Source organism: Acinonyx jubatus, chromosome B4, assembly GCF_027475565.1.
Source record: "Acinonyx jubatus isolate Ajub_Pintada_27869175 chromosome B4, VMU_Ajub_asm_v1.0, whole genome shotgun sequence".
Taxonomy (NCBI): Eukaryota; Metazoa; Chordata; class Mammalia; order Carnivora; family Felidae; genus Acinonyx; species Acinonyx jubatus.
Genome location: NC_069387.1, coordinates 98,247,655 through 98,266,369, shown reverse-complemented (window position 1 = coordinate 98,266,369; position 18,715 = coordinate 98,247,655). Strand labels below are relative to the sequence as shown.

At 38.9% G+C, this 18,715-nt stretch overlaps 1 long non-coding RNA gene across 5 annotated transcripts in view; it reads right to left on the bottom strand.

The window, feature by feature from the left end:
• Positions 1 to 18,715, bottom strand: part of LOC113602810 (uncharacterized) — a 163,523-nt gene that overhangs the window by 51,978 nt on the left and 92,830 nt on the right. The window contains exon 4 of one of the 5 annotated variants that reach the window (XR_008300352.1): positions 4,713 to 4,924. The exons of the other annotated variants lie outside the window; for them this stretch is intronic. This is a non-coding gene — a long non-coding RNA (uncharacterized LOC113602810). The remainder of the gene's footprint in view (positions 1 to 4,712; positions 4,925 to 18,715) is intronic. 5 annotated transcript variants of the gene reach the window in all.

Genomic DNA, 18,715 nt, shown 5'->3' with positions numbered 1-18,715 from the left:
ACTATATATAAAGTCTTGAGACTAGATGAAAACACCTAAGCGTGAGTATAGATAGAGAAGAGATTTGAGGTCTGAGCTCCGGGGTATTCCATCTGAAACAGGACATCACCACTAACGGAATTACGAAAATATGCAGGACGTTATGGGAAAAGACCACATTACTTTTCAAAGGCATAAAGCTTTAGTGTTGTTCAGCTGCATAGCTGGGGCAGTTCTCCCTAACAGGATGAGGCAATTTTATAAGCACAGAAAGAGGGAGTTGTGGTTACACTGACATCTGTACTGTTTTATCCCAGCTTCTTCCTCCAGAATTAAAAAAGAAGAAAGAATCATGTAAATTTCTGAAACCAAGGTCAGAAACATCTGTGCTGGAACAGATGCTTTGGTTGTACAAATGAGGTCCTGAGATAGACTTTCCCACCGGTAAACATCACTTAAATCTAACACTATCAATGCAGCAAATTACAAGACTGAAAAATGTTCACCTTGTCTGATCTTTTTCAGAATGGTTTCAGTATAGGGTTGATGAGCGTATGTATACATTTTATGTGGGGTAGGATGCAGAAGATAGATTTAAATGGGTGATTCGAAAGTGAGAAAGTGGAACTCGAAAATACAGACTTCATCTTTCAAAAGCTTATCTACATGGTACGAATAATTTTCAAAAAGAGTAAAATCAAAACTCTCATATAGATACGAAGTGAAGACAGGTAAAGATTATTATTATATTAATAATATTGGATTACATTATATTAATGAGGAAACTGTAATGTTACAACCAATCTTCAGTCAGAGATCCACAAATTTATGTGGAGTAAAAGAATATTGAAATGAATTTAACAAATGACTGCAAAACTGGCTTTTTTCCATGGAATTGGGGGTGGTGGAGTTGGGTGGTAGGGAAGAGAGGGGCTGTCTGTCTTCCCACTGGACAGAAGTTATTTGTGTGTCTATAGACACACAAATTAGTCACATAGCACATAGCAAGAATTAGTCACATAGCAAGGTGACTAGAGAGGCCAGGAAACCAAGTCAAGAAACTCCATCAGAGTTCACTTGCAGGGCTCATATAGTTGAGTGCATTCCCCTGAGACTAGAGGACAGGAAGGAAAGTACAAATACAGGAAAGTAGTGGGTTTGGAAAAAAGTAGAGATAGTTGACATATGATGGTCTCAGTCTTACTAATGAAACAGTGGTATCATTGTTATTAAAAACCATAATTCATTTAGAAGGCAGGGAATCTGGTATAACACTCTAAGAATAATTGAAGTCTAAATTTTAATTCTGAGTTTCTTGGTAGCAAAGGCAAAAGTGGAAAGGTGGCAATTATGTAATTCTGAGTGGTAAACAATAAGAAGAATGCATGTTTTTCTGGAGATACAGGTTTGACTGCTGAGGCTAAGAAGGCTGTGAGCTATGTCAGGGAAGAGGGTGAAGGTTCAGAAGTCGCTAAGCAGATTGCGAGATGGAATTGACTAAAGACAAGTTCAAGAATTTTTAAGCTATGTTGTGGGGCTTCAGGGGTCAGAGATGCGTGCATTTGGAGTAACGGAGTAAATCTGGAATAATAATAAACTCTTCCAGGAAGCCTTCCCTGGTAATTACGGGCAGGGCTCAGATGTCTTCTGAGCCCTTGTAGGACGCCGGGGTCGGCCTCTTTGTGGTAGTCAGCACCTCGCTCTACTCTTTCTTCTCTGTTTCTCTCTCCCAAACTCCAAGAAGGCAGCAAGTATAGTTTCATATTTCTGGTGCCTAGTGCAGTTGGCTGACACTAGTGGATCTCAGGGAAACTGCAAGTGCCAGGAAGGAGAGAGAGAAAATGTCTTAGCTCATCATTAGGGCTGCTATAAAAGAATATCATAGCCTGGGTAGCTTATAAAAAACAGAAATTTATTTCCGTTCTAGAAACTGAAGTCCAAGATCAAGGTGCTGGCAGATTTGGTGTCTGGAGAGAACCTGCTTCCTGGCCATCTCCTTGCTGCATCCTCACATGGCGGAAGGGCAAGGGAGCCAGCTATCTGAGGGTTTTTTTGAGCAGCACTGATCTCATTCACAAGGACTCCACCGCCATGACTTAATCACCTCCCAAGGGCCCCACTTCCTAATAATACCACATTTGATAGTACTTTTCAACAACCGAATCTGGGGGGAACATATTCAGTCTATAGCAGAAGATATGAACACAGACTGTTTAATTGGGTATACAGGGTAAGGAATGGCTCTCTCTAGGGCATTAAGCGTGGAAGAGGCCAGCACTCACTGGGCATTCTTGGGCACTCCGTGTGCCCTCTTGCCTTACTCATCTTGCCTCAGACTTGATAATATCAAGAACCAGTTACCTTCTCACAGAAAGATATGATGAGAAGCAGTTGCAGCGAGAGCAGGACTTACATGCAGCTTGGGGGCACTCTACCCTGCTACTTGATGCTTTAAATTCTAGTTAAGGGCTAAATGAAATCCCTTACATTTATTTTTTGTTCTGCTTTATAACTCTTTTCCTATCAAAATAATATGCTTTTATTGTAGGGAATTAGCAAAATACAGAAAATGACAAAGAAAAAATAAAATTTCTACCACCCAGGTATGAGTACTATTAACATTTTCCTGTATTTTTTGTCATTCACTTTTCTATGCATTATATGTGTAGTTATTTCTTTACAAAATTGGGATTGTGGCATATATATATATATATATATATATATATATATAACTTTATATTGTGACAGATATTACAGCCCTATATAATCATATATTGTTTTGTTTCTTAAACTTATATTTTAAAATGTTCCAGGACCAAAATGATTTTTATGGACATATAATATTTATCTTATTTAATTATTCTTCTATTGTTAAGCATTTAGGGTGCTTATAATTCTTTTTTACTTTTAAGTGATGCTTTGATGAATGTCCTTGTTCAAAAAATACTTGACCATACCCTGATTATTTTCTTAGAATAAATTCCTGTAAGTGGAATTATTGAAATCAAGGGTATAAACTTTTAAAGAACTCTCTTAAGGCAAGTAGCTCCCAAGACGCTTGCTTCAGTTAATACTTCCATCAGAATGTTTAAGAGTGTCCATTGCCCCGCATCCTAAGTGTCGAGCATTTACAATAAAAAAATATATAAGGAAGGCACTAACGTCAGCATGGAGCATCAGAACACTATTGCTCCCAATATAATATTATTTTCACTAATCTGCCTTCATTCTGGGAGAAAACAATAGTGGAGTTTTTCAGTCTAAATATAAATGGATTATACTAGCACAGTGTTACATGATAAAATTAAAATTCAGACCAAAAATGATCTTATTTTTACAAAAGTCTTGCTTTTAGAAAATTCAGGTACAAAAGAAAATAGAATATCAATTTAAAACATATTTAAGAGAAATATCTTGCAACACGCACTTGAACAAAAATTTTTTAAGTATGTATTATCTCCAGTAGAAAGCACGTATGGTTCAGGAACTGAAATGTGCAAATTAATTCCATGTGCAATCACAGGAAGAATCGTTTCATGTTATGCTTTAACGTGGAGGAAAAAGAGAAAAATGCTTGTTTTCCTTTGGTAGTTTATATTTTATTACTTGTGCCAGGTTCTTTATGTACATTATCTCTGATACAAATCTCAACACGGAAGATTTTGTTAACTTTTTTTTAAGCATTTAAAAAAAATTTTTTAATGTTTATTTATTTTTGAGAAAGGGAGAGAGACAAAGAAAGAGGGAGGCACAAAATCCAAAGCAGACTCCAGGCTCTGAGCTGTCAGCACAGAGCCGGACATGGGGCTCGAACTCATTAACCACAAGATCATGACCTGAGCCAAAGTCAGTCACTTAACCGACTCAGCGACCCAGGAGCCCGCCCCTAACTTTTTTTTTTTAAGTAGGGTCCACGCCATTAGTGGGGCTTGAACTCATGACCTCGAGATCAAGAGTCACATGCTCTACAAGCTGAGCCAGCCAGGTGCCCCCAAGGAAGATATTTTGGTTCTGATTTCACAGATAAGGAATCAGGCTGAAAGAAGTAAGAAACTTGTAGGCCAGTATTTGAACCGAGGATTGTCTGATTCCAGAACTTCCGCCAAGCTAGAGTGACTCCCAGAAAGATACAATAAGGTTTCATGCGAGAGAAAATGATGGAGATCCTGACCCTCAGCTAGTGACAAAAGGGACTGATGATACAAAACCATCAACATCCCTCTCTGGTGGCCTGAAGTGGAAATGTGAACAAGTTAACTCTTTTGTTATTTTTGAACTTTAATATGTTGTAAAATTAGCATTGAACTGCTTTTATTCATGAAATTATAAGGAGAGAATAAAAAAGAAAAACGAAAGAAAAGTTTTTAAAAAGGAAAAACGAATAAAGAAGAGTAAAGATCAGCCCTTGTAGTATTGAACAATCCACAACAACCTAGACAGTGTCTAGGTGCTGAGTGGGGTAGGGTAATTTTGAAGCCATTTCAGTATATTTGGAGACTAGAAAGCAAAGGAATGGTGGTTTTAGAATCAGGCTCAGCTGGGGAGTTAGCTGGATGGTCCCACAGGGCACTGAGCCATCTCTCTTTTTCCGTTTTTGCCACCTGGCCCCCACCCCAGGGATGTGCCTGCCTCACAGGCAAGCAGTTGTGTTTGTGGGTCAGGACATCCCTCTCTTGGACAGGCAAATCCTTAAGCATTTTTGTTCCCTTTCTTTTTCAACCTTTTTGCTGTACCTGCCTTCTATCCCCCAACGGTGTGTTATTGGTCTTTCTTCAGATGGGTCTGCAAGCACTTGACTGGAGGCAAGCTATGCTGGACAGGCAGTGTGGTATCCTGCTTGAGAGGATATTAAATGCTCCCACATCAGGCTTCCACTCCTGTATGAGCTTGGACAAGTTACTTGATCACTCTTCGCCTCAAGCCTCCTCATCTGTAAAATGGGAACCTGTACAGAAAATATTTATGAAATACTTACTGTTTGCCAAGAATCATTTGACTCTCTTGAGGATATAGCAATTAGCAAAACCGAGAGTTTATTTTCCAGTGGGTCAGACACACTTTAACCAAATATATACTATAATGGTAGATATTAAGTATAATGAAAAAATTATAAAGGAAGATAAAGAGACGAGTGACAGAGCAATATTTTAGATAGGTAGTCAGAAAAGACCTCTCTAAAGAAGTGGTGTTTGAGCAGAGACATGAAAAAAAGTGAATGAGTCATGCTATAGATCTAGGGGAATAAGAATAGTAGGTGCAAAAGCCCTAAGTAAGGGCAAACTAAGAGCACAGTGCAAAAGTCCAGTGTGGTTTAAGTGGAGTTGGTGGGAGAGAGTAGCTAAGGGCCAGATCATCCAGGGCTTGTAGGTCTTGGTAAGGGCTTTAGATTGACTCTAAGCGTGATTAGAAGTGTATCAGTTAAGTTTCAGTCACAGGAAAAAGAAAATACTGTCATTATTTAATGAGAAAGGGATTTGGGTGCTTATAAAACCATTAAAAAGGCTATAAAGCAAGCTGTAAGCTGATCTTTAGGAATGAGATTCAGAACACTACCCCCAAAGGAGCTTGCCAGAAAAGCTACTACCTCTGTCACTATCAGAAAGATGGGCAATCAAGATTTTGCAAAGGAACTGACAATTTCAAGAACAGATGCTGTGGCTGTGACCCCAGGAAACAGGTAGCCTTCATTGTTGCTACCACAACCATCTCTTAACACCCACACCAATTCAAGCATGGTCTCTGTGACCACAGTCCAAGCAGCCAGAACATGACTCTACTGCCCCTCCACCCTCCTAATCTCTCCTATGTGTCCAAGTCTGCAACAGAGTCTAAGAAACTTGCCTTTTAGTTTTCCACTCCGTGCAGGATGAGAAAGCACACTGGAAGACTGGAATCGATGCTGGAGGCCACTAGGAGAGTAAGAAGTATGAATGATGGGATATAATGTGTCTTACACTTTATAGCAGGGTCACTCTCATTTCTACATAGAGAATGCACTCTAGTTGATAAATGGAAGAAGTAGAACAGGTAAATGGCTACAGCAGTAGATTAGGTAAGAGATAGAGTGGGAACCACAAAAAACTAAGAAACTGTGAAATTATATATTTCGTAGGTAGAGCCTATAAGACTTGCTGATGCATCTCAGGTATGATGAAAGTAAGGAATTGAGGACATCTTCAGGATTTTGATATGAACACCTGGATCAATAGTAGTGATGTGTACAGAGAACACTGGGAAAGATATGAATTAGGAGAAGAAAACACTCCTATTTATCTCAAGCAATGCAGAAGAGTATAAAATTCTTCAGAGCAGTAGCTGGCACAGTAAATGTTCAACTGATATCAACTATTCCCTTTCATTAAGATAATGTTTTTGTCTAACCCCTTGAAGTTGAGATCACCAAGGTTGAAACTGATATCTCTGAATGGTAGTCATATCTTCCAAGCAGAGAGAGACAGTGAAATGCCCAAAATCTGGTATCCTGGACTAGCTACTTCCCAAAGCCACAGCAACCACCATTAGGTTGCAAAATCATTCAGTATTTCTTTCTGGAGCTGTGTATGTAAGCTCCAATGGAATTTAGTACTCAAGCTGAATCAAGATTATTCCTTATGCCTGGATTGGAGGAAGGCCTGGGAGAGGTTGGTCTCCTTTCCCATGGACCAGGAGGACAGGATGCACTCCCCCATGTCCAGTTTATGGCACTAGCCACATGGAGTTCCATGAGCATTAATTCACAGAAACTCTTAAATGGAGTTCAAAAAGAGGAGAATCCAAAAAGACAAATACAAAGACAAAAGGAGAACCCCAAAGGCGGGGGGGGGGGAAGCACACAAATGCAAGGATATATTTCCCCACAGAATCTTAATAATAGCTAACCCAATTACTAAACACTCCATGGGAACCTTATTCTGAGAGATTTTCTTATATCACCTATTTAATCTTCACAACAAACTCTAAGGTAGAGTTATTACCCTCATTTAATGGACGACGAAATTGAGGAATAGAAAGGCTAAATAACATGCCTAAGGCCATACAGTTAGTAAGTTGCAGAGATGGGATTCAACTTAGGCTAACTGATTCAAGACCTCATGGTATTAAATATAGCCTATCCAATTACACCTTTAGCCAAGACCTAGGTCAATACTGGGGATGGGTTGCATTGACAGATAAAGGCTGGATATAGCAGTCATTTTTGTTGGGAAGCCTGTAGGTTAATCTAGTTTGAAGTTCGCCACTATGAGTAAGAAATGATTTACAGACCCCTTTTATACTGGTCAAGGTAAAACTAGCCACTGCTAGTAATAAACCTCAAAATGTTAGCTTAAACACAATAAAAATTTATTTCACATGTGCATGAAGCCCAAAATGATTGCTTCTGATAGCTGATGACTCTCCTTTACGAGCCAGCCCATCTTATGTCTTTCATCTTCAACACATGACTTCCAAACTAGTGTTCATCTCCATCAAACTACAGAAAAGGAAAAGACCACGGGGTGAGGGGGAGTCTTATGGGCCAGTTCTGGAGGTGGCATACATCACTTCGATTCATATTTTATTGGTTAGAACTCAGTCACCCACCTGCATCTAACTGCAAGGGAGACGAGGAAATGTCTAGCTAAGTGCCCAGCTAGCCTGTCTACCACAACTGATTTCATTCATGACATGATTTCTCTCAATTTTACTCTCAAAAGAAAACTGGAAATTTCATTTGAGGATAACCTTGCTTTTCTCCCCCATGTAAAATTTACATTCAGGTCAAATATACCATGTATACCAAGTTCTACATTCATTTCTTGAAGCTTTTAAAGTAAATAGCTCTTCTCTGATAATGTAGTCCATAACTTTTTCCATTACTTCCTTTTTCACTACTTTAATAGGGCATTATATCTTGCAGAAAGTTGTAAAGCTTTCACGTTTATAAAGACTCCTTGAAACCTTAACTGATAAAATGTTTACAATGTTATCATGCTTGCTTAATTTACTGATGCCTAAAATTTTATGTCCTGATGTAGACAAGTATATAACGATGCCATTTTTACCCACAGAAATTTACAAATTAACGAAGATGATCAGGTGCTAACAAAGGTTGTAATGATGGTATTCTTATAGAAAACTCATTAAATTTTGCTTAAATGTTCAGGAATATTCTTTTATTTTCTCCAAGTTTCAAAGAGTCCCCTGTTGTTACATATATTTTAACTTTGTTTTTCACTAATGATTCTGCCTCCAATTCCAATGCGTGGTAATTTTCCCAATACCATCAAGTAATTCTCCAACACCAGCAGGGTGTCCTATAATTCAACTCAATTATGACACCATCTACCTGGAGATAGCATCAGATCCCATGGGTTGAGGGCTCAGTCTCACAAGACTGTCTTTCCTCCAACTCTAGATGCCAATTGCAAGTCCAGGTTGTTACCTGTAACTAATGACCCCTCCTTTGGTTCAATTAATTTACAAGAGCAGCTCAGAACTCAGAGAAACATTTTATTCACTAGATTACAGGTATATTATAAAAGGATATAACTCAGGAATGAGTTGGAAGAAATGCATAGGGCAAAGTATGGGGAAAGGGCATGAAGCTTCCATGCTTTCTGAGAATGCTACTCTCCTGGGATCTCCACATGTTGACCAACCCTGGTAGCTTTCTGAACTCTATCCTTTTGGGTTTTTACGGAAGCTTCATTACATAGGCAATTGATTAAATCATTGGCCTTTGGGGACTGAACTCAACCTCCAGCTTCTCTTCCCTCCTAGGAGGTCAGCAGGGGATGGGGGAGACTGATAGTCCCAACCCTTTAATCACATGTTTGGCTCCAGTGGAAACCAGCCTCCCTTCTTAGCAGCTTTCCCAAAGTTACCTCATTAACATAACAAAGCCTGTTTTTTATTGTTCTCATTATTTAGGAAATTCCAAGGATTTTGTGCTAGAAATGGCAAGACCTAGTACAGTATATATTTTTATTATAAATCACAATATTATATTTACTTATTAAACTAATTACAGTAAGACTAGAAAATGGACATAAAACAAAAAAGGCCAATAGTTTCATTTAATCCTCCCACTTCAACCCGAAGTGGGAAGTAATGTCTCCTTCTCCTGCTCTTCCACAGCACTTTACCTGCATTTCTCTTGACAACTTAATACACTCTTCTTGCCTCATTTTGTAGTTATTTATTATATGTCTTATATACTGTTACTGTTGTTACTTCTTTTAAGGAAAAGGATCCCATCTAATTCTCTGTAGTGTTTTCCATATAGTATGAGCACAATAAAAAAGACTGATTTAAACTCTTATTTTTTATTGTAGCTACAAATGTTTCTAAAAACATTGAACTACATGAAAACATTTTCTCTTAGCACTGCCAAAATACCCATTCATCCCACAACAACTAAAGCTACAATAAAAATTAGTGAGTAGCAAGTCATAAACAAGCCATTATAGTGCCAAGAGCTGAAGTACATTTATGAATAAAGAATGAAATTAGGGCTAAAGAGAGTCACTACATCTTAGAAAAATCAAAGACAGTGGGACAAAGAAATTGACATTTAAAATTTTAAGTTGGAGAGATGGGGGGAAAATTCCAGGCATAGAAGACAATGTAAGAAAAGTCAAGGGACTATGCCGCAATAGACATTTAGGAAAAACAAAAATCTCAGATGGTAAGAGGCTTCACACTCATCTTCAATACTTCAACCAATAATCATTGAGTGATATTTTGCTGGGTATAATCAAATTGCAATTAAAAAAGCATTGGGTTTATTCCTTTTTTTCTTCTTTTTAATTTATTTTTGAGAGGGAGAGAAAGTGCAAGCAGGGGAGGGGCAAAAGGGGACAGAGGGTCTGAAGCAGCTCTGTGCCCACAGCAGAGGGTTAAACTCATAAACCTTGAAATCATGACCTGAGTCAAAGTCGGATGCTCAACCGACTGAGCCACCCAGGTGCCCCAGAAACTCACTGGGTTTATTCTTGATAAGCTAAAAATCCTACTAAAGGATCTTGACTCCAAATGGGAAATTTTCCATTCCACTAAATCCTCATGTTTTCATATTTATTGCATACCCACATACTTAATTGGGTATGAATTCTCTGGTGTTACATAAAAAAAAATATGAACAAGAACCAAAGGTTTTCCCACACTCATTACATTTATATTTTACTCCTGCATGATTTCCATAATTAGGACCTGATTTTTGACCAATTTTTCCAGTCTCATTATGTGAATGTGGTTACTGCCCACTATGAACTCTTTGATATCTAATTTGAACCAATAGAGAATGAGTATAAACAATGGACATTTTGTGGGGGAATATGTTTGTCAGGATACACATACTGTAATTATATATGTTTCTTGGTTCCTTTGATATCTTTTTTATTCACTTTGGTGGTCTGGTTGTAGAACTAGTCACTACTACATAGAAATCTACAAGAGTCAAGATGATACTAAACTGAAGTCTAATACAGGACTATGGAGAGGCTTTGGTATCTCTTTCAGCCATTGCAGTCCCTTCCAAGGCCTATAACTTGATGACTAGAGCACAGTTTGATGTCAGCCTCCACTTGCATCCTGTCAGGCTTGGTGTCTTTGTGCAGGATACAACCTGTACATCCTTCTATCTAGTCCTTGCAAATGTATGTGGGAAAAAATCCTTTGATTTTCATCCAACTTATAATAGCCAATCAAATCATTACTGAACATGCTCAAGGAAGAAGGGCTTTGCAAAAATCAGCCTCTCCCAAGTTAATAATTATAATTTTAAAAAAGGCAGCATTGTGCATATAATACACACAGAAACTATCATCCAGAGACATTCTAAAATAAGTGTTTTCAGTCCACAATTTCTACGGTATCTGATTTTCTGGTGTTCCATGCTAACCCTGCTTTCTAGATTCTAGGGTATAGGACTTTCAGAACCAAAACTAAAACATGGTACCTGAGTGGTTAAGTGTCCAACTCTTGGTTTTGGCATAGGTCATGATCTCACCATCATGAGACTGAGCCCCACATCAGGCTCTGTGCTGACAGCGCAAGGCCTGCTGGGGATTCTCTGTCTCCGTCTCTGCCCCTCCCCTGCTCGCATAATCTCTCTCTCTTTCTCTCAAAAATCAATAAAGATTTTTAAAAATAAATCAAAACCAAAACAAACAAATAAAACATGACATCTCAGTTGACTGCAGATAATGAAGACCTCAAAAGATCATTTGGGCACAGTTGGTGGCTGAGTAAAAGAAGAAACTGGAACCTTGGCTAGTCAATATTCTTTTTGGACTATGCTGCACTGACCCAAGACACAGACCTCAAGCTTCTGATCTTCCTGCAATCAGGTGATGTCCATAGGCCACTGCTTCAGTATTCATAACACAAGGCTCTGCAGCATGAAAAAATTTAGAAGAAACTTCCCATTTAGGCAGTGCTGGAAACTTTTCCTTCCTGCTACTAGCTAGCTGTTTGTGTGCAAACTTGAAAGAATAATATCTAATACTGATACCCTCTTGCCATACCTCTGATTATACCATCTCTAGAGGAAATTTTTATCTTAGAAGAACTACCCGATCCAAGTTTTCAGACTTATCAAATCATGCAAACAACTGAACAGGACCTCTGGTTGCCCTACATATTAAACTGAGTATGGAGGAATTTTCTGGTAAAGGAATCAATTGAAAAATACAAACCATTAACAAATAGATCATACAGGATAACTATAAATTCTTGGATCCTCACTTTCAGATCCAGGGAATCTCTAAGTATTGTGCCCAGGAATCTGTATTTATAGGATGTCCCTGGTGATTCTAATAAAGACAGACCATGAGAACCACTAAGAAGATAAAAGTTACCTAGGAACTCACTCTGGGATGCCTGGATGGCTCAAGAGGTTAAGTGGTTAAGCGTCAGACTCTTAATCTCAGTTTAGATCTTGATCTTGGGGTCGTGAGTTCAGGCCCCACTTTGTGCTCTGTGCTGGGCAAGAAGCCTACTTAAAAAAAATAGTTGCCTAGAAACTCACTCTAGACATTTCCACATTGTTCATTCATTCAGGAATCATTTGTCTAGTGTCCTCATGGAGTTTACATTCTAATGTGCTAATGTGTGGGAGCAGGCAAATAAGTAAATAACCATATAACAGGACTACAAATAAGTAAATAACCATATAACAGGACTACAGAACACATAATGTAAAGTTAATGTTACATACACAAATATGATAGGACATGGAGACAAAGTGCAATGGGCTGAGAGAGAGGGAATGCTACTTTTAGACAGGGTGGTCAAGAAACCTCTCTGATTCAATGACATTTGAGCAGAAACCTGGAAGAAGTGAGAGTCCAGTGTATATCTGAGAGAAAAATATTACAGTCTGAGAAAACAGCAAATGCAAAGGTTCTGAGGCCAGCAGAGCCTGAGAGCAATGAGGGGTGCCAGATTATGAGGACCTTAAATGCAATGGTAAAAGCCCTGGCTTTTATTATCATGGAAGATTTTGAGCAGAGCATTGACATGACCTAATTTACTTTTTTTTAAAGTTTATTTATGTATGTATGTATTTACGTATTTATGTATTTATTTATTTATTGGGGGGGCAGTTGGGGAGGGGCAGAAAGAGAGAGAGGGAGAGCAAATCCCAAACAGGTTCCACATTGTCAGCATGGAGCCCGACACGGGGCTCGAACCCACGAACCCTGCGATCTTGACCTGAGCTGAAACCAAGAGCTGGACGCTTAACTGGCTGAGCCACCCAGACACCCCTGACCTATATTACTTTTTAAAGGAGGCATCCAAGTGAAACAATTTGATGAATCAAAAATTCAGTGAACTTATTGTCCCATTTATAACGTGAAAATAAGGAGAAAGCTGGGACTTTAAAAAGTATTGATTTTACTACTTATTTGAATGTTAGTAAAAAGTAGCAAATAGCACATTTTTAAAATAGTAAAAACAAAACAAGTGAAATCGACTGTAATCAATTCATAGCCATGCTTCCCGAAAATGGCAAGCTTGAGAGTCAAACCAGGTTCAATTTCAAGCTCTGCTTTCAACTTTCTCACTAGTAAAGCAGGAATAGTATGTACATCCTAGATCACTGTAAAAATTAATTAAGATTACATATGCCTAGCAAGTAGAAGGTATTCACGTAAGGACTGCTATTATTAGTGTTATTTTATCTACATTGACTGACTTTCCTACAAAACGGGAGAATATTTCATCGTTTCAAACTCCTATGCTGCATTTTCCAAATCTATCTTCCAATCTACTACTTTCTTCTGCCATGTGTAATCTGCTAATTAACTCACCCACTGAGTTTTCATTGCAATGATTATAATCATCTGCTTAATTCTTTTCCAAATAATTTTTGTAGCCTTGTTTCTTAATCTTGCAGTTGTTTTCTTGTTTAAATATTTTACGTACGGCTTTTGCCGTACTATGTTTACTGGTGGTGTGTCAATTTGGGATTTGAACCTTATCATGAGCTAATGTTGAGGGCATATATTGGGGGGATGCCTTCTGCAGAGAGGTTTTGTGATGTTTTGCTGGGATCCAGAAATGTGATTGGCCTGGCACCACACAAGTTCTCTTTTGGGATCTCAGTTTAACCTAAAAGTCTCTGCCCCACCTCCCCGACGTTGCTACTAGTCCAGAGCAAATCTACTGCAGTGCCAATTTTGGCATTTGCTTTCAGAAAATCCACCTGTCCTTCCTGCATTTGGGGCTTGCCAGTATTCTTTTAGCCCACGGTCTTTTTCTCCTTCTCATTGCCCATAAGCCCGGCAAGGTCTATTTTTTCATGTGGGATCTAGCTGCTTTATAAAGAAAAATTCCCTCAGAAAAAGTGAATTTCTTCATTTTATTCAAGGCACATAGCCCTTCTCAACATTATATTATATTATATAATTACTTGTTTAATATTTTATGGCCAGTTTCTCTATCAGAATGTAAGCTTCTTAAAATAGGGACTTTGGTTCACTGCTGTATCCCCAATGACCAGAACACAGTGCTTAGTTGACAGCACAGCCTGGAGTTTAACAACTATTTCTTGAATGTTGAAATGAATTCATGAATATATGAGTGAATTCCAGGGGGCACCTGGGTGGCTCAGTGGGTTAAGCATCTGACTCTTGATTTTAGCTCAGGTCATGATCTCCCAGTTGGTGAGTTCAAGCCCCGCAACAGGATCTGCACTGACTCGGCATTGTCTGTGCAGAGCCTGCTTGAGATTCTCTTTCTCTCCCTCTCTCTGTCTGTCCCTTCCTTGCTCTCGCTCTCTCAAAATAAATAAATAAACTTAAGAAAAAAATAAAACAAATAAGTGAATTCCATCAATAAATTCATCAGTATCGGGTATCCCATTGGGCTCTCTAACACAAAGATGAATTTGGCAAAGAGTTTTCCCCTTATTTACTAGAATAGTGAGGTAAAAAAGTAGAGGTACAAAGGATATAAAAGTAAAATGTAATAAAGTACATGCACATATACACACATATATGTATAAATAATACCATCTCAGGGCTATCTGTGTCCAGGCCACATTCAGTAGTTTTTAAACTCATCATACAAGCCACTCATAAAGGAAGCAATGGGATCAGTTTTATGAATTAGAAAGACTCTGGTGGAATATGGTAGATAAATTAGGGCAAGCAAGATTTAAGGCAGGAAAAGAAGATAAAAGATTACTGTAGTCCATGCTTTATTCAAATTATATTTTGGGGGAGGTGCCTGTGTAGCTCAGTCAGTTAAACGTCTGACTTCGACTCAGGTCATGATCTCATGGTCCAATGGATTGAGCTCCACATTGGGCTCACTGCTGTCAGCACAGAGCCTGCTTCAGATCTTCTGTCTCCCCCCTTCTTTGCCCCCTCCCCTGCTCACAATCTCTCTCTCTCTCTCTCTCTTTCTCAAAAACAAATAAACAATTAAAAAAATGTTAAAATATTTTTTGAGCACGTATGATAAGCCAGGTGCCATTCTATATACCAAGGAAATATTCTATATACCAAGGAAATACCTAACAAGACAGTACCATTCTATATACCAAGGAAATATTCTATATACCAAGGAAATACCTAACAAGACAGTTAGGTCCTGGCATCAGAGAGCTTATATTCCAACTGAGTTAAATAAAATAAGTAAAGAAATCAACGCATAAAATAATTTCGCTTATGGGAATGCAAACTGGTGCAGCCACTCTGGAAAACAGTGTGGAGGTTCCTCAAAAAATTAAAAATAGATCTACCCTATGACCCAGCAAAAGCACTGCTAGGAACTTACCCAAGGGATACAGGAGTGCTGATGCATAGGGGCACTTGTACCCCAATGTTTGTAACATCATTTTCAACAATAGCCAAATTATTGAAAGAGGCTAGGTGCCCATCAACTGATGAATGGATAAAGAAACTGTGGTTTATATACACAATGGAATACTACTTGGCAATGAGAAAGAATGAAATATGGCCTTTTGTAGCAATGTGGATGGAACTGGAGAGTGTTATGCTAAGTGAAATAAGCCATACAGAGAAAGACAGATACCATATGTTTTCACTCTTATGTGGATCCTGAGAAACTTAACAGAAGACCATGGAGGAGGGGAAAGGGGAAAAAAAAAGTTACACAGAGGGAAGGAACCAAACCATAAGAGACTCTTAAAAACTGAGAATAAACTGAGGGTTGATGGGGGGGGGGGGGGGTGGAAAGGAGGGGAGGGGGGTGATGGGCACTGAGGAGGGCTCCTTGTTGGGATGAGCACTGGGTGCTGTATGCAAACCAATTTGACAATAAATTTCATATTAAAAAAATAAAAAATAAATAGAAACTAAAATAATAATAGTAACAATTTCACTTAGTGGTAGTTGCTATAAAGAAAGTAGAACAAGGTTATCAGATATCGGGTTCTTGGTGTGGCTGTGGTGGCAGAGGCCCAGGGAAGGCCTCTTTGAAGAGGAGGCATGTGAACAGAGACCAGAATGACAAGAAGAAGGCACCCACGGGCAAGTCAGAGGGACAGAAGGTTTCAATTAAGGAGAAGGGCAAGTACAACCCTATGTTTTGTATGTCAAGGATGAGGAAGTAGACCACTGTGCCTGGCACTGAGTAAGTAATCAGAGTATTTGCTGAGTTTGCAGAAGTAAGCAGGGGCTAGACAACCTCGCTCTTTATAGCTATGGTAAGAAGTCTGGATGTTGTTCAAAGTGCAATTGGAAACAGTGCCAAAGTCCAAGGCAGGAGTGGGGAGTGTAATGTGACTTACGTTTAATGAAGTTCATTCATGTGTTGCTCTTTGAAAAACAGGCAGCAAAAGTCCAGTATAAACTACTGGATTGGGCAAGATACGGAAAGTACCCGAGCTCAAGCTCTATTCATGCTGACCTATCTCCCCTTCCTAGACTGTAACTTCTACAGCTTGTTTATCTCAGGATCCCTAACACAACCCAGCGACTGGTATGCGATGGAGATGAGATGATCGCACTTGCAAAAAAAGCTTGAGTAAGCAAATGGCTGCCAGGAGACCTTGCCCTTAGACGGTGTTAGCCAGTACACTCCATTGCTGAAAGGATAATGTTAAGGTGTGGATTCAGTCACAACACAGGTCAATCAAATTTGGGGCTATTTCAAATCATGGTTAGTCACAAATCATGGTTACATTGTAATTATGGAAATTGTGGTAACATCATCTATTTGTTTTACAAGTACCTTTTGCCACAGTGGAGTCTGGATAGGTCTATGTATATAATCCAGTACAAATCTGTCACCACTACTAGAAATTAATTGCAAAGAAATATGTACTGTGTTTTATTTGTCAGTAACATTATCATCATATTCAGGAACATATGTTTAGGGAATTTTTACTGCTAATAATGATTATATTTAGAATGACCAATGGAATATTCTGTTTATATAAAGAAAACTAGTCTCAATTTCTTAAAGCACACTTCCAGGAAATAACTAGTGGGAGTACAGGGTTTTAGTTAAGAATATAGCTTTGGAGCTAAACAGATCAGAGTCTGAGTCCCAACATGGCTACTCATCAGCTGTGTGATCTTAGGTACGGTATTTCCTCAACTCTGACTTTTTGGAAAATGATACCCATGTCCAGAGTCATTGTGAGGATTGAGTGAAATGCTATTATTCTTTTAGGCTTCTCAGCATTTAAATTCTGTGTTGTAGAAGTTCCTTCCCATTAATGAGTTTGGGTGGGGCAAAGATCGCCTTACCCTGTGTTAAGTGCTCACCCTTGTTTTCCTGGGTTTCCTTGAAAGGAGGCCGTAAACATGGAACTCTGGGCTTCATCATGCAGCTGTAATTAATTGTTGACGCAGGAGTTAACGGCACAGGAAGGAAGCACCAGCGGCACAGCTGCCAGAGCAGTGGTTGCAGCGGAGACGACCAGGCAGGGGTCTGATGCAAAGACAGCTCTGGCATGGGCAGCCCTGACTGCATGAAAACTGCCTCTGGGGCAGAACTGGCATCAGTGCAAACCATACCGTCCGATGCTTTGTGACAGGGACAGCAGTTTCCTCTATCAGCCCTGTGTTGTGCCTGCCATTACTCCTGGAAATTCAGCAGAAAGCCTGTTTCTCCAGGTTTTCAGGCAATTCTATGAGCAACCAACAGCCATTGATTACACTCTTCTAGTGTTATCTGCCAGAGTTAGCTTTGGTTGCTGGCTACCAAGAACTTTGGTTGATTTCGTTGTACCCAGCACAGTGACTAGCAGAGAGCACTCAATAAATGGGTCTATTAGTAACAGTCATTAACAACATGTCCCTAATTTCATCTAGGTATTTAATTTTATTTATTACATTTTTTTAAATGTTTATTTTTGGGAGAGAGAGAGAGAGAGAGAGTGAGTGCAGGGGAGGGGTAGAGAGAGACGGAGACACAGAATGTGAAGCAGACTCCAGGCTCCAAGCTGTCAGCACAGACCCTGACGTGGGGCTCGAACTCAGAAACCACAAGATCATGACCTGAGCCAAAGTTGGATGCTTAACTGACTTAGCCACCCAGGCACCCCTACATACTGGACTATATACTGACGCTTTAGTGATTTTGATCCACATTTAAGAACTATATTTAATATTGCCTTTATCGGTATGCCTTTTTGAAATGGTCTACTTATATTCTGAATTACAGCTTGATTATTCTGAGACTTTTTACTAGACTTTAAGCTTCTTAAAAGCAGAGACTGTCTTGTTCACAATTAGATTTTATTTTCTGGCATAGTGCTTGACACGGGTGGATCCTAACTAAATATTTGTGAAGGAGGTACATTGTGAGCTTCTTAATGAGATAGAGGTGGCATCTCACAGGTATGTGGCTGGGGGCTTGGGCAGACAACTAGGTTGGCGTTATCTCAGTGATGTAGCTTGATCTAGGATAGGTCCTCAGCTCCACAGACCTAGGAACTCAATATTGTGCCTTAGCCAAAGTTGATTATTTTCTTGGAGGTAGACTCAGACTAAACAAACTCTTAAGAGTCTGGTGTATAAACTATATTTATTTCCTCTAAGAAATACTACATTTGGGTGGTCTGGAATTCTGCTCATTTATTCATTTAATGAATCTTAAGTGTTTACTATGTGTTAGGTATTGTAATACCTTTGTATAAACAGTGAACAAAACAGACAAGATCATTACTTGTCAGGCAATTTGCACAACTATGTCAACAAATATATAATTGCATATAATGGTAATTATTATAATATATATTATATATATATTATATATATCAGGATAAAAGGAT